This window comes from Aythya ferina (genome assembly GCF_964211825.1).
Source record: "Aythya ferina genome assembly, chromosome: 1".
Lineage (NCBI taxonomy): Eukaryota > Metazoa > Chordata > Aves > Anseriformes > Anatidae > Aythya > Aythya ferina.
This window is the reverse complement of record NC_140296.1, coordinates 91,838,734-91,852,825: the sequence shown is the minus strand read 5'-3', so window position 1 is coordinate 91,852,825 and position 14,092 is coordinate 91,838,734. Positions and strand designations below refer to the sequence as shown.

General features: G+C 42.2%; 1 protein-coding gene across 5 annotated transcripts in view; it reads left to right on the top strand.

Moving 5' to 3' along the window:
• Nucleotides 1-14,092, top strand: part of AGPAT3 (1-acylglycerol-3-phosphate O-acyltransferase 3) — an 89,636-nt gene that overhangs the window by 28,171 nt on the left and 47,373 nt on the right. Inside the window, exons 1-2 of one of the 5 annotated variants that reach the window (XM_084521414.1) lie at nt 10,122-10,242; nt 10,780-10,859. The exons of 1 other annotated variant lie outside the window; for it this stretch is intronic. The gene's annotated coding sequence lies outside the window, so the exon portion shown is untranslated. Of the gene's footprint in view, nt 1-7,907; nt 7,936-10,121; nt 10,243-10,779; nt 10,860-14,092 lie in introns of those variants that run through there. 3 more of the 5 variants (XR_014693670.1, XM_084521418.1, XM_084521415.1) reach the window with 3 other exon arrangements.

The following is a 14,092-nucleotide window of genomic DNA, read 5'->3' as shown; positions in this document are numbered from 1 at the left end:
GGAAGAGAGCCAAAGGTGAGAGAGAAGAGGAAAAAAAGACTTATTCAAAATGCATGTTTCTGGACAAACTTTTCTTGCCATGCTTATTCTGGAATTTAATCCGTTTTGAAAAGGAGATTACTCAGTTCACAAAAGGTAGACAAAGGTGAGCTCAGTGGATTCTAATCCAGGAAATAAGAATAAATTTGTTATCCCTTCTTCCACAGCTGTACTCCTGAGCAAACTTTGTGTTGATTATGGGACATGGGTTTGGGTTGGTTGTGTGTTGTGTTTTTTTTTTTCTTTCTTTCTACAACTTTGGATGTTTCTGTTGCCTTGCGTTGGGGTACTTTACAATGATAAAGTGTTCTTTGGTAGTAAACGAGGAATTGGCAACAGTGAGAAAGTTTCCTTTTTTTTTTTTTTGATGAATTTTATGTAGTTGAGAGGATTCTTGAATTAGAGCTAGCTATTTCTTTTTTGTTTTCTCAGAAAGACTATAAATTAAACTACAGCTGAATGGGAAACATTTTAACCAGTGGAGGAGGGGGGGAAAAAAAAGAAAGCAGTTAAAACTGGGTAGTACAGTTAGGTGAGTTTGCTGAGTTGAAAACCTTCAGAGCAGCTTGTTTTAAAATTGTGTAAATATAAACTGAAGTCTTGTTGGCTTCCATAGTGCAATAGTGATGCAGTGCAAGGTCTTCAAAGGCAAATATTCAAGGGTCAGTCTGTGGTTGATGTAATGAGACACATATACTTTTACCTTGTAAAAGCCTATAGTGTAGAAGTAGGGATTTTCCAAACCTTGTGGCAAGTTGCAAACTGAAGTAATCTGCACTGCATCAATTCGGTAATAACCTGACTCTGACTGAACTTATTCACTTGATATCAGTGTGTGCAGTGAGACGTTTCTGGTTCAGTTTCACGCTGTGGAGTCCCTTTCTTGTCTTTTGTTTATTCTGAGATTAGAGAGCTGTCGATGCATAGGTAATGCCAGTTGGAAAAAAACTTCGAGAGTATGGCTGAGTGATGAGATACGCCTCTTGTAGATAGGGGTTATCTGGAAAGAAGATTGTGTCCTTCAAGGTCAGAGGAGAGAAGCTTGAAGTTTATATACAGGGGTAAGTATTTTATCAGCGTCTTTCCCCTAATACCCCAAGTTTTCCTGTTATGCTATATTAAGAAATCTAGCACAACTCAGACTTCTAAAATAACTGTGGCTGGGTAACAGGTACCTTTCTAGAGCAGGAAATTGAAATACTATTAGCCTCAAAATATATTAGCTGATTTTTTGATGATATAAGACCCTGTCTTAATTTATTTTCTTTCTTTTTTTAATGAAAGCTTACTACAACTAGGAATAGCTTCCTTGACACAGTCTGCTTTTCCTGTCTATCAGAAGTATCTCTTTCCCACACAAATAACCCACGCCTTTGATAATCTGTATCCTGCCCTTGAAAACAAATTCTTAGCTAATTTGCATAAGATCAGAGGCATGATGATATTGAGGTAGAATAAACACTTCGGAGGTAATGGGACCTGAGTCTTGTGGGCAAGAAAGTGACAACTCTAAGGAAACAGAATAAGGAAGAGAGAAGTAATCTTTTATTGCTTGAATATTGCCCAAGATGCTGCTGACTTGAGATTTAGATGAAGTATCTTGTGTCCCAGAGCTGGAGGTGGTGCTTTCATTTTGCTTTTAATAGCTATCCCAGAAGGTTTGTTGAATTATTTTTTTTGGGGGGGGGGGGGGCGGAGGTAGGAGGGAGGAGTCTTGTGGTGGCTTCAAAATACTTCAAGTTAGTAGTTCTTAAGTGCAAGTCTAAGGTGTTGCATCAAAATAAAATGACAGAAGGGTTAGGCTCAGGAGTTTGCTTTATGGTTTTTTTTGTTTGTTTGTTTGTTTTTGTTTTTTTTTTTAACTGAGAAAATGTTATTCTGTGTGTACTCATAACCCTGAGGCAAGTATGGTTGAATGGGTGGTGTGACATGCATGTTGCAGTGCTTATCAAGCTAAGATTCATAAAGCAGGCTTTCCAGTAGAATATGTTTCCTGGTAATGCTTCATCAGGGATCGTGGTTTTTATTTTTTTCTCTCCAGTGAGAGACAAAGGAATAAATATAGAACAACTCAGGTGCTAAAAATATCCACATGCATTGACGTCTACTTCTTTTTTTTTTTTTTTTGTTTTTGTTAAAAGAGACCTTTTGGCTATTTAACAAGATGCTTCATATCTGCTCAGAATCATTCTGGCTGCAGTGATTTTTGAGGGAGAGACAAGTCAACTGATCTTAGAGAATAGTTTATCTTGGTTTGATTTAAGATTGCAATGTGGGAATAGACCAGATGCTAAAGAAGAGACTTGGTGTGGGTAATGGCATGAGAAGTTAGTTTAATTACTGTAGCTGTAGAATATGGGCATTTACAATCTCAGAGATTAGAAGACTGCTCAGCTCTTGTGTTTATGGAAAAAAGATACTAAATATCTCAGTCAAACACTGAGATACATCATAGATCTCAATGAAAAGATGGTCCCTTGATAGGAAAGCTGCTTGTACTGAATGGTTTCAGATACAGTCTAAATTCTGGCCTCCTTTTAAGTGTGAGATGAGGAGATGAATAATCTTCCAAAAGATCTCTAATCTTAGAAGCTGAGATTTTTCAGGGCAGGAGAACGATATACGTGAAATGGATTTTGAAGTCATTCTCAGTTTGCAGATGATCTGCTGCAGACACGATTCCTTGCACAGTTTGCCACTGAGTACATTTCAAATAGCCTTTAGAGATCTGCGTTCTGAGAACAAACTGCTGAATCAATTAATGTATTTAAATTAGTTGAAGATTAGACTATTGCTTCAGTGTCCTGCCAGGCAGGACTTCAGAATTTATTAATTCGGCCTCACGTTCCTTTATTTACAAGTGGTGCCTACGTTTCAGTGTCCAGAAGCACTGAGATCAGCCAGAGCAGGTGCATGCTGCTCCTCCTGCTGCTGCCAAAGGGGAAGATGCTCAGGGAGGAAGGGTCGAGGCTTTTTGGCATCTTGCAGGTGTGCAGCAGCTGCTAGCTTACAGCACAGGGAGTCAGAGGGGGCCCAGGAGGTGTCAGCCCTCCTTCCTGACAGATGTTAGCCTGGCCTGCTTGTAAAGGCTTCTGGCAACTGCCTCCCCATACGTGATGTGATTTTGCGTCACCATCTTTCCTCCATGAAAATAAGTTTCTTTAAAGCCAGCCTGGCATGGCTGTGAGGGAGCAAGTCGTTCCTGCAGCCCCCTGGGTGTTTCAAACCATGACCACGTCCTGGCCATCGCCATCCCTTCACCCCTGTGCCGCTGCCTCCCCATTGCCACCACTGCGGCCGCTTCTCCCTTTTCCAACTTAACAGCAGCTCAGATGGAAATCACGGTTTAGGCGTTAAAAATAGCTGGCACCTGCTCCAGCCACGCTCAGCCGGGGTGAGCTGGGGCCCTGCTGCTGCCTGTGCCAGCCATGGGGCTGGCGGGAGGGCTGAGGTGAGGCCTGCTCCACCCGCTGCCAGTGGGGCAGCCCCAGCCCCTCAGAGGGCCCTGCGTCACCCGCTGGCAGGCTCGTCAGCTGCACTCGTGGATGATTAATAAAATACTCATTTTCTGTCTCTGCAGCTGTGTTCTCTTCTACTTGAGTTATTTTCCTCTGCTTTTAAATTCAAAAAAAAAGAAAAGTTTACTCTTGCTCAGTTTGGCCAAGTCCAAAGTCCAAGCTAGGACAACATAAAGATAATGCATCCTGTTAGGAATTACCTTATTATTTCAGATTATAATTAGCTCAAGCTCCATCAGCCTTCTGAAAATCTTATTTATGTATTTCTGATTAATTAGAAATACTATAAAGATAGTAATAAAAAAAATTCCCATGTGTAAACAAGGTGGGGGGGGGGACACTAGTTCAAAGGCCAAGGGCACATATTCTTCTGGAGCAGATAACACTAGGCTGTGGCATGTAGCTCTGTTAAAGATGTGCATTTGGAAAAGAAAAAGAAAAAAATCTTCGTGGCCACTTCTTCTTGGTAAGGAATACGTGGAATATGTCTGACTTCTTGAGATCCTGAAGAGCTGATGCATGTAAAATTATCATCTCCTTCACTGCAATAACTTCACCCGTAACAGAGGAGCACTTTTTTCTCAGAATACAGCTGTATTTAACTGTACTTCCCTTGTCTGTGCTATTGAGTGAGACATGACAGCTAACGCAGCTAGTTTCACCGTTGCCCATTCAGATCTTACGTGCAGAAGCTCAGTATTTTAAAGCTCTCTTTAAAAGGCTTTTACTTTCTTAATGCAGAATGCGAAGGCTTTTGGGCAGGGAATAAATGTCAATTTAGGTCTGCAAGTGCTTTAGAATACATTTTATTTCTAAAAGTTGCTCTTCATGTTCATTAAAGTTCTTAAGTAGGTTACTGTTCTATATCCTTTTAATTTCACTTGTCTTTGAGTTACGAATAAACAGAAATACATGTAATTAGTTTAGTCAGGAGGAGCAAAAGAGCTACAGAGGAGTAGGAGGATCCTTCAGCTACAAATAGCTGCCATGCAGGTTCGTGCCCAGTGCTGGGATGTGGCTTTCTTGCCAGCAGGTTGCTGGTGCTAGTGCTGACAGCAGTGGGTGCTTTGCAGAAGCTTGAAAGCTTGAAGTGTCTCCAGAGTCGAGGCAGAGCATCAGGTGGACAACAGCGAGGCAGGTGAGGAGCAGTATTTGAGAATATTTTTATCCAAGCCTGCTTGACTCACGACCCTGGTGACAGTCCCTTGTTAAAAGGTATTTAGTGTGGAGAGGGGAGAGGAGTCTGTAGGTGAGCTCAAGGAGATGTTGTTTGTCTGGGTAAGGGTCTTGGGAGGCTACAGTCTTCAGATCCACTACGTGGTTGGTCTGAGTCACTTGGCCTTGCTGTGCCTGGTTTTTGTCCTTCACAGATGGGGAAAAGAGACTTCCCTGCACCACAGAAGGGTGGCAGAGCTCTCTGTCAGCACTGGGGAGAGGAATACACAGAGGATGCGAGCTGCAGGGGTCCCTTGTGGCACAAGCACGGGTGGGACCAGCTGGCACCCCATGCAGCCTGCCTGCCTCTCCAAAGGGCACCGCTAGAAACTTGGAGCCTGTAAAGCTATTTCTGTCAAATGCTAACTGGAAATCTCAAATCCCATGAAGTAACTCCTTCAGATTAAAACTGTCAGTGAATTTGTAAGAAAATGGTTAATTTGGAGTACCTGGAAAGTCTGCTCTGGAAAGAGCAGAAGAATTAGCAATCAATTTCTTCTCATTAGTGACTAATTATGAAGACTTTTTTTTTTTTTCTCACCCAGACTGAAGGCCATTAAAAGACCTGCAGCTCTAAAAGCTATCTATAAATCTACTGTATACCAAAGAAAACTTCAGAGTACTGGGAGAAAAGCTTGTGTAGCCTCAGCAGCGCCCTGGAAGTTTCACTCTGAATATAGTGCTGGGACTCTTGGTCCCTGTGTTTGGGACGGGGCATGAAATGAAGGCAGAAATCTACCTATTTAGGCCTTTAATCAGGGTAAACTCCAACATAATTTTCCAGCTGCTATATATTGGTTTTTAAATAAACAAATAAGAGTCATGACAAGAACACACACTCATTAGGGGTTTAAACTAAGCAATTTAGTTGTGAACTGGGGCAGCTAAGGTTCAGGTGCATGTTCCAGTTACAAAGCAGTAATCCCCAGCAGAAGGCTGGGACATACAAAAGAGGGCAGTAACGTTTTAGCTGTCACTGCTGAATCTGCTGGAGGATGCTTATCTATCGGAGCCCTGCCTCCACAGAAAGCTACGGACAGGATTAGATGGAACTTGTCTTCTGCTGGTACTCAAGCTCGCTCCTCTTCAGAGAAGTTTGCAGAAGTAAGAGGCCGTGGATGCATTCATCTGCTTCGTTTTGCTTATCTCTTCTCTGTCTTACAGAGAAGCTCAAAACTGAAGAGTTTGGTTGCAGGTTGCACTGGAAAATTAAATACTTTGTTTGCTGCACAAGTCTAATTTCTGTCTTGAAAAGGGAGAGCATCTGTTGTTGGTTCGTGTAGGTCAGTAGTCAGTCTTATAAAGGATGCCTTGTAGAAGGATTTACAGCCAACACAATGATGGGTATTTTCTGTCATCTCCTAGTTTCTGTTTCTTTAGTGAGTCTCTTCTCAGTCTGCTTAAGCCACCTGTAGCGGCCGTGGCAAGAAGATTTACAGTTCAGTTATGCGTTGGATGGGCAGAACAACAACACTTCACGTGAAGTGTTTTAAACCCCTTGTACCTTTATTGATATTGCCCTAGTTCTTCTACTCTGACTGAAGACCTCTTTCTGAAAGCACTTTCAGGGTCTATCGTTTCCAATTACTGTTAGGGAAGCAGTTAGTTTTTAGGTGCTTTCTTTCTAAGATAGGACAGTCACAGTAGAAGGAAGGTGGCAAGAAGTAATTTGCTGAAGCCCTTCAGTGGATACCTGTAAGGTTATGAAGTGCTGCCCTATTGAGATGATGCTGAAGATGAAGTTGGATATATTCAGTCCTGTACATCCTGAATGCTGGAATGCTAAAAATATTTTCAAAGCAGAGTTATCAGAGTAGCTAATGGAGATATGTTTTTTGGGGTTGTTATATTGAATTCAGCACAAGGTGCTATGCAAAAGAAACTGCATCAGCATTTAAGCGCGCACATGTATATTGAAGAGGTTTTTTTTGAAATGGAAAAATGTGTGTGCTTGAATGTGACTTTTCTTTGCTCAATGCATTGCTTAGATGTGTGTGTTCAGTCTAGGCAGACATCAGAACAGAGGTTTGATATATTTCCAGTTTCTTGTCCATGGTTAAACTTTAAAAAAATATTAATAATAAAGAAGATAAGGAATTGAAAGACTGAATTGAAAGACTTACATTAGGGCTCAAATATTTGTGCAGGCACTGATACAGTAGAAAGTGTCAGACCAAACTTGCTTTCAAATCCTGTTTTCTTGCATAACCCTGTCTTGCCTCAATACTGAAACAGAAATTATTTTACCAGTTGCAGTCTTTCATTAGGGGAACTTTGACCTCAACATTATCAGTTTTAGTGAAATGTCTGCATGAGAGAAACCATACAAATGCAGTGAAAAGGCAGAGATCCCTTTGAAATGCATGAAGACAGTGTTCAAGAATCACTTCAAAAGCAGGAAAAGTACTTCTTCCAAGGAGCAGCTTGGCTTGAGCAGTGCAGTTTGTTGGACTGTAGCATGCTTTGTTGCATCAGTTCTGCAGGTTGCTGTAGCATGGGATATTGGGAAGTAGGACTTGAATGTTTTTATACTGAGCTTTTATAATGAGCACTTTATATTACTGTGCATGCGTTTGAGAGTTGTAATGTAAATACGATTTCTAAAATTGTTATTTCAAATTAGAGGATTATTTTTTGCCTTTCAGATGTGTAGGGAACGTTACTTGAACTCTGTAGCCTCCCCTCTAAGTCAGCCTTTTTATTCCTGTAACCCACGTGCTTGTACCAACCTCCCCCCCCCACCAGCACTAAGAACCAGCTGCTTTTGGTGATCGTTTTATAGACCTTTCACCAAGTTTTTAGACAGGACAGCCACAAAAATAGTTGGAGCTGTAAAGAGCAGCAGGTGTTGTATCATAAATATGATAAAGAAACTCCTCATTAATATCACATGGGCCTCCTTAAGCACGTAGGTTCATGGTCATGAAAGCTTCTCCCACAGTTTTGCTGTTCTGGTTAGGTTGCAGCCTAAACCACCTCCGGGCCAGCTGATGGCTGTTTGTTCTGGTATCAGCAGCCTTTCTGGCTTATTCCCCTCCCTGAGGTTTATCCTTATTGCTAACGAGGGCAAGTGCACCTGCTGTAAATCACTTCGTGATACTAACTGGATACATCCCAGGATTGCATGTGCATTTTTCACAACTGCATCTCAGTGGCGATTGAGGTATTTTGTGCTAGGATCATCCAGGCCCTTCTGCTCCAGGACTGGTCATCTTTCAGCACCTGGCTGGGGCTTGCTTGTTTTACATATGGGGTTGTGCTTTGTATATTAGCGTGTTTCCATCCCACTTGTATGGTTCCAGCCTTTGAGGTTGTGATGGGTCGTGATTTCACCAGGGGAATTTTAGGTTAGATGTTAGGAAGAACTTCTTTACTGAAAGGGTTGTTACGCATTGGAACAGGCTGCCCAGGGAAGTGGTGGAGTCACCATCCCTGGAGGTCTTCAAAAGACGTTTAGATGTAGAGCTTAGGGATATGGTTTAGTGGGGACTGTTAGCGTTAGGTCAGAGGTTGGACTCGATGATCTTGAGGTCTCTTCCAACCTAGAAATTCTGTGATTCTGTGATGCCTGTTGTATGACAGCTCAATTCGCGTTCGTGTTGAAATTGCTTCCCAACTTTGTCATCAGCTTCTGTCATTTTTTATTTTTATTTTTGTACGCAAGCCATCGTTTGGTTAAAATGAACCAGAAGACTGATTTTTTTGGCTTGTGTTTAATGTGTTCATTAGTAACTTTGAGAATTTCTGCAACTTTTTCTTTCCACGCTGTCTGTCACCATCTCTCTTGGGCCTGGTGTCACTGTTCCTCTACTGGTCTCCAACTTTGCTTACTTAACGTACCACCACATGGAAAAGTGTGATTCAATGTTTTCTGGAGATCCAGATAGCCAAGAATTACTTGCACTTATTTTTAGTAATTTCCCTTCAGCAAACCTGTTATGTCCTGGTCTCTCTGTAACTTCATGTTTTTCTCCATCAGTCTTTGCTGAAATCCTGTGTGCCATTGGTGCCACATGAGTTCTGTAGTCATTTCTATGCACAAAGTCAAACGGCATCATAAAAGCACTAATATTAAAGTCTTGAAATGAATCTACAGTTTCCACGTTTGGAGGGAATGAAAACAGAAATAGGGTTTGAAAATAGATGAATTTAATTGTGTTGAGCTTTGGTTTCTTGGGCAACTTGCGTGAGAAAGAGTTGCAAAAAGTGGCGTATCTCTGTCAATTGCTTGCCTGGTCATTTCTTTTCCTTGTTTCTAATGGCAGTGGCAAAAGATGGTGCTACCCTTTGCTCCAAAAAAAACAGCAAATGCATTTTGACAGAAAACCGGCCTTGGGAACGGTGCCAGCCCAGATGGGCTGGCTGGCAGCGAGTCACGAGCTGCCCACAGACCTAAATCCGAGGTAGCCCGTTAGTAGCTTGCTGAAAGGCTAACTAGCGTTTGCTAGTGTCGGCATGATGGTTGCCCAGATTTGTCAGAACTAGGTCAGAATTAAGCAGTTTTTGAACGGCTTGGTGGCCAGGGTAAATATACGCAATGTGATCCTACAAGCCCGGTCTTTATTTCTGCTCCTCCTATACAGCACCCCCCAATAAACTCAAGTTTTACAGACTTTGATTCGTAGATTGCTGCGCCAACCTTGCCGAGCTTTTAAGGCCTGTGAAATTACATAACAGCCTTTAAACAAGCCACCTCTGGGTGAAGTACATCTCTAATTACTGAGACTAAATTATCTGGAAAGTGAGCTCGTGTCTGAAGTAAATCTTCAGTTCGGTAAATCTAAAATTAAATAATGATTAACTTAATTGCTTCAGGATCATAAAAAAACCTGCTCTTAATAAAATATAGGGATTAAGTGTGTGTTTTGAGAGTGGATAATTGCTTCTGCTTCATTTTCAAATAACTTCTATCAAGACAGGGTTTTGTAGGTAAAAGAAATACCTTTTGTTATGCTTATTAGTAAAGCTAGGAAAAGTAGGCTAGTCCTTAAGTATGCAAGCCCCTTCTCCATTCTGAATAGAAGCTGCAATTTCACTGCTAGATATAAAATGAGAACATTTGCTTTTAATTTCATGGATATGTGCCAGTCAGACCTGAAAGCAATAGTAGTTGTTACCTGCGGAGCAGAGTGTAATACTAGTACATAGGAAGAGGTTTCTCTTTTCTTTGGGGAAAAAATAAGAAAGGAAAAAAAAAAAAGAGAGAAAGATGGGTAATCTTCGTAGAGAGCGGTTGAGTTAAAGAATTTGTGAGCAGGGTAAGCAGCTCTGTGTTGTTTGCATTGTATTTTGCTTTTAAACAAAGTATTTTCACCTTCGTTCATTGAAGAATGTCTTTTTTGCTTATAGGCAAATGAGAAAGCAAATCTCTTGAAACATAAGCAGTGGTACTTCCCTGGAGGGAGGAGATGGGAATTCTCCTGTTACTCTGAGAGTTGCCAGGTGCCAGAAGTGGTCCACAGTGGTGGTGGTAAGAAAGAAATCTTCCCCCACGTTTCTGTATTTGCATTTTGTCTGTAGCAATAAGATGCTTTTAGAAGAAAAAAAAAAAAAGTGCAAATCCTGTTCTTTTCATAGATCTGCATGAATTGCTAGGAGAGGCATCAAACGTCTCCCACTCTTGGTATTTAATTTAGGGATGAAACCTGCGCTTCAGCCCGGTGCTTGCTGTAGTGTTCGCTCACGCGCTTTCTTGAATGCTGTATCTGTTGGTAGTAATTGCAGCAAAGACTTAACCACAAATAAACCTCTAGAGGACTCTATAAATGCTAAATTGTCTCCTCCCGCCCCCCCCCCCCCCCCCCCCCAAGTGTAAAATAGGAACTGTGGCCTTATAGTGCTTTGAAGTGCTTCTTACAAAGTTCTTAGAAATCTTTTGAATGCTGATTGTAGGGTCATCTTAGACTGGGCTGCCTTTAATCCAAACATTCTTAAATTTTAGCCGGTAACAACATATAACAATGTTAAGTTACAGCAGCAGAATTCTTATTATTGACCTTTTTTGCAGTCTCTCATGCATAAAAGGTGACAGCAAAAGTGGAAGGCTGATGAGACCCCACTGACACAGCAAGAGGACAGTTTTTCAGGGTAAGATTTTAAAACCCCGGAGTGTCTAGTGTCAGATGTTGACATTTTAATGATGATCTCCGTGATACCCTGCCCTCGTTGTGGGCTATTAATAGCTTTTTTATAGGAAAGTAATTTACTCCTGGTGATTTTGCACACACATGCAGCGTTGCTTTAGTATTTTAAAATGTTTCAAGGTCTATTATAGGATGAGTCTTTTGCCACAAAACTTTAATCTTTGTGAGATTTTCTTCAAAGCTCAGATTTGCAGAGCAATACCTACTGGATCATCCACAGACTGTTCAGGGCCTGTTTTCTGACTCCGTGCAAAGGTATACTCCATTTGAAGTTGTAGTTTTTCCTGCTATGAAAAAATGCTAAAGCATTCGTCATAGGTTATAGTGGGTGGGCAAATAACCACTTCTGTGACTCCCAGGTATTCTTGGACCAAATTTTACACACACATTAGTTGTTACACCTGAATCTGGTTAATATTGATCGTCTGCAGCTTTGGTAGGTGAAGGGATGCAGATGAACAAAGCCTTGTTACAGTGTGGTGGTGGCCATCTACTTTCAGAGCCAGTTCCGCAGAATGCTTTTACTCGGGCTCATTGCCATCAGTGTAAAAGCAATACCCAAGCGATGTGTGAAAACCTATTTTTTGTGGATTTGCCGTTTCATAGCTTATTTTTTCTGTTTATACAGCCCCAATTTTTGCCTTTCTTCTTTTTGTGCAAGGCCTGAAAAAGCCATTGATGCAAGTGTTACTGAGAAGCAAAGATATGCTGGTGGGGGACAGGATTGTATGAATTGTGCACGGCTGCTGAATTTTCAAGTTCTGCTTCTGTTTGGACTTGAGCTTCTGGTAGCCAGTCCTGCAGGCTGCAAAGCCTGGTGCCTGTGCCCCTGGTGTAGCGCGTGCCTGGGTCTTTTATCTCTGGTCGATAGAGCCTGCGAGGAGGAATCGTCTGGAAACGAAATGTCCTGAATGAGGTGGATGGCCATGCTGGAAGCTGCATGGGTTGAATAATCCCATGAATAATTCCTTCACCACCTTGATTGTTTAGATAAATCCGGAGCGGGTCGATAGATATTAATATGGATTAGAGAAATTTTACTGAGAGCTTTTCAGTGTCCCAGTGGACGCTTCTTATGCAGAGCAAATCTCCATTTCATGAACCAAAACACAAATGGTACCAGCAGGCACGCACTCAAAGAGGTGAGGGACTGACTTATGGGGAGACTGAATTATGATAGCATTTCTCGTAATGGCTGGCCCCTCTTGTTGAGGCTCGTGCATAAGCAGAGGCCCTATGGGTACCATCTGCTGTTTTTGTCCTTCCTACACGTCTTCGTGGGGAGATTTCTTTTTCTCAGGCTTGCCAGCATGACAATTTTGTAACGATTATTGGAAGAGTCATTTTTAATATAAATTTAGTTGGGGGTCACAGGAAAAAAAATAAATTGCAAAGACAAAGAATCCAGCAGGCTACAACAAGAAGCAGCTCACAAAAGCAGTAATGACAATCGCAATTTCAAGAGTTTCTGTTAGTTCAAGCAAGGAGAAACGTAGAGTACATTTTGTGAGATTTTCTTCAAAGTTCAGATTCACAGAGCAATACCTACTGGATCATCCACAGACTGCTCAGGGCATGTTTTCTGACTCCATGCAAAGGTATACTCCATTTGAAGTTGTAGTTTTCCCTGGAACAGAGGTTGGCTCTCCTTATGATTTTCATCTGGAAGAAGTAAGTGTACCAGCTGTGTTTTGTGAAGCACTCAGTCGTCATGACTTTTGAAGAGAGCGGGACTACACCACTCCCAAGTTTTGATCCCCAGGAGGCTGAGGGAAAGGGCAGCACTGTCAGAAGATGCTGGCTGCGCTTGGGAGCAGGACCCGGCACTGTTCAGTCCTGCCAGGGTGGTCAAGGACCAGTCTGAGCATGGGAGATCCAGTGGAAATCAAAGGCCCATAAGCTGAATCTCCAGACCCCGGGCAAGAGAATTTGATGACTACTGCCTCCAAGAGCAGGTGCCTAATTGCAACTTAAGTTCTAATTTAGGCTCTTAAAATTTTATGAATGTGCTCTGTAGACTGCCTTGCTTAAGGCTTAGCTTTAAACAAGTTTGCTGTTAGAGCCCGTTCCATTTAAAACAGATGCACCGTGGAGCTGGATTGCGCAGGGACCAGCTCCCTTTCTTCAGCCAACTACTGATTGCCTAGTAGGGATGTTTATTTTGAGAGAGAAAAATAACCCAGACTAAAAACACTGTAGAAGAAGCTATAAAGGCATGTGCTATTATGTATTTATAATTGCTCTGAAAATGTAAATGTCGCAATGGGAGCAGTTGTTCTCGCATTTTTTTTTAAGTTGTGAAGGCCACGTGTTCAGGACCTTTTGGCAGTATTTTCCGATGCAGCAGGGCGTACAGATGGGGGAATATGAATGCTGTTGCAACCAGTATTAATATTATGCCACGTAAGCAGGGCCAGTTCTATCACAAGGCTCTGTGCCTTGGTCATCTCCTTAAGGGCGTCTCTGTTTCTGCCTTGGTTTTGGTGTTCAGGTTTATTTGGACCAGTAGCCTGGTGCACAACAATGGTTTGGCTTGAGGCTGCGGAGTTGGAGATTACACAAACATAAGCATTTGTGGTTGAAAAAGGCTGACAGATAAAAGATAACCCTCTCGGAGGAGAACATCCTTTGTTACTGCCACAGCGTGACAACAGAAAGGAGGAAGCTGAGGGCAGCGAGAGGAGATAATGTGGCTGCTGGGCTGCTGTGACAACTGTGTTGCTCCACCATGGAGGAGAAGGGCTGTGCAGGTAGGGCAGCAGCTCAGGCTGCTCAGCGGCACTGCCAGGGGTTGGACAGGGGTTTTGCAAGTCCCCTCTGGATGGCTGTCAAGGAAGACACTCCTCTACTCTTCTAGAAGTTTCTGCCATACTCAGTAAGGAATCGGGTAGAGATTTTGGATATGTATCAAAGTGGGAGCAAAAGGGCTAACGTACAGAAGCATCCTCTCTTGCGATTCCTTTTCTTCTGTTGCAGGTATAGGGATGCTGCTTACTGTTGTGATGTGTACCTCAGAAGGGAAACGTCTTCGCTGTTAATGACTGCGGGCTAATGTAGAGCTAGGATATTTGGTAACACAAACTTACAGCTCAGTTGCATGTGCTGATGTGTTCAGGCTGCTCATCCCTCATGCCTGCCAGTACCGATGTATTAGATTGAGTTAGGTTAACTGCTCCC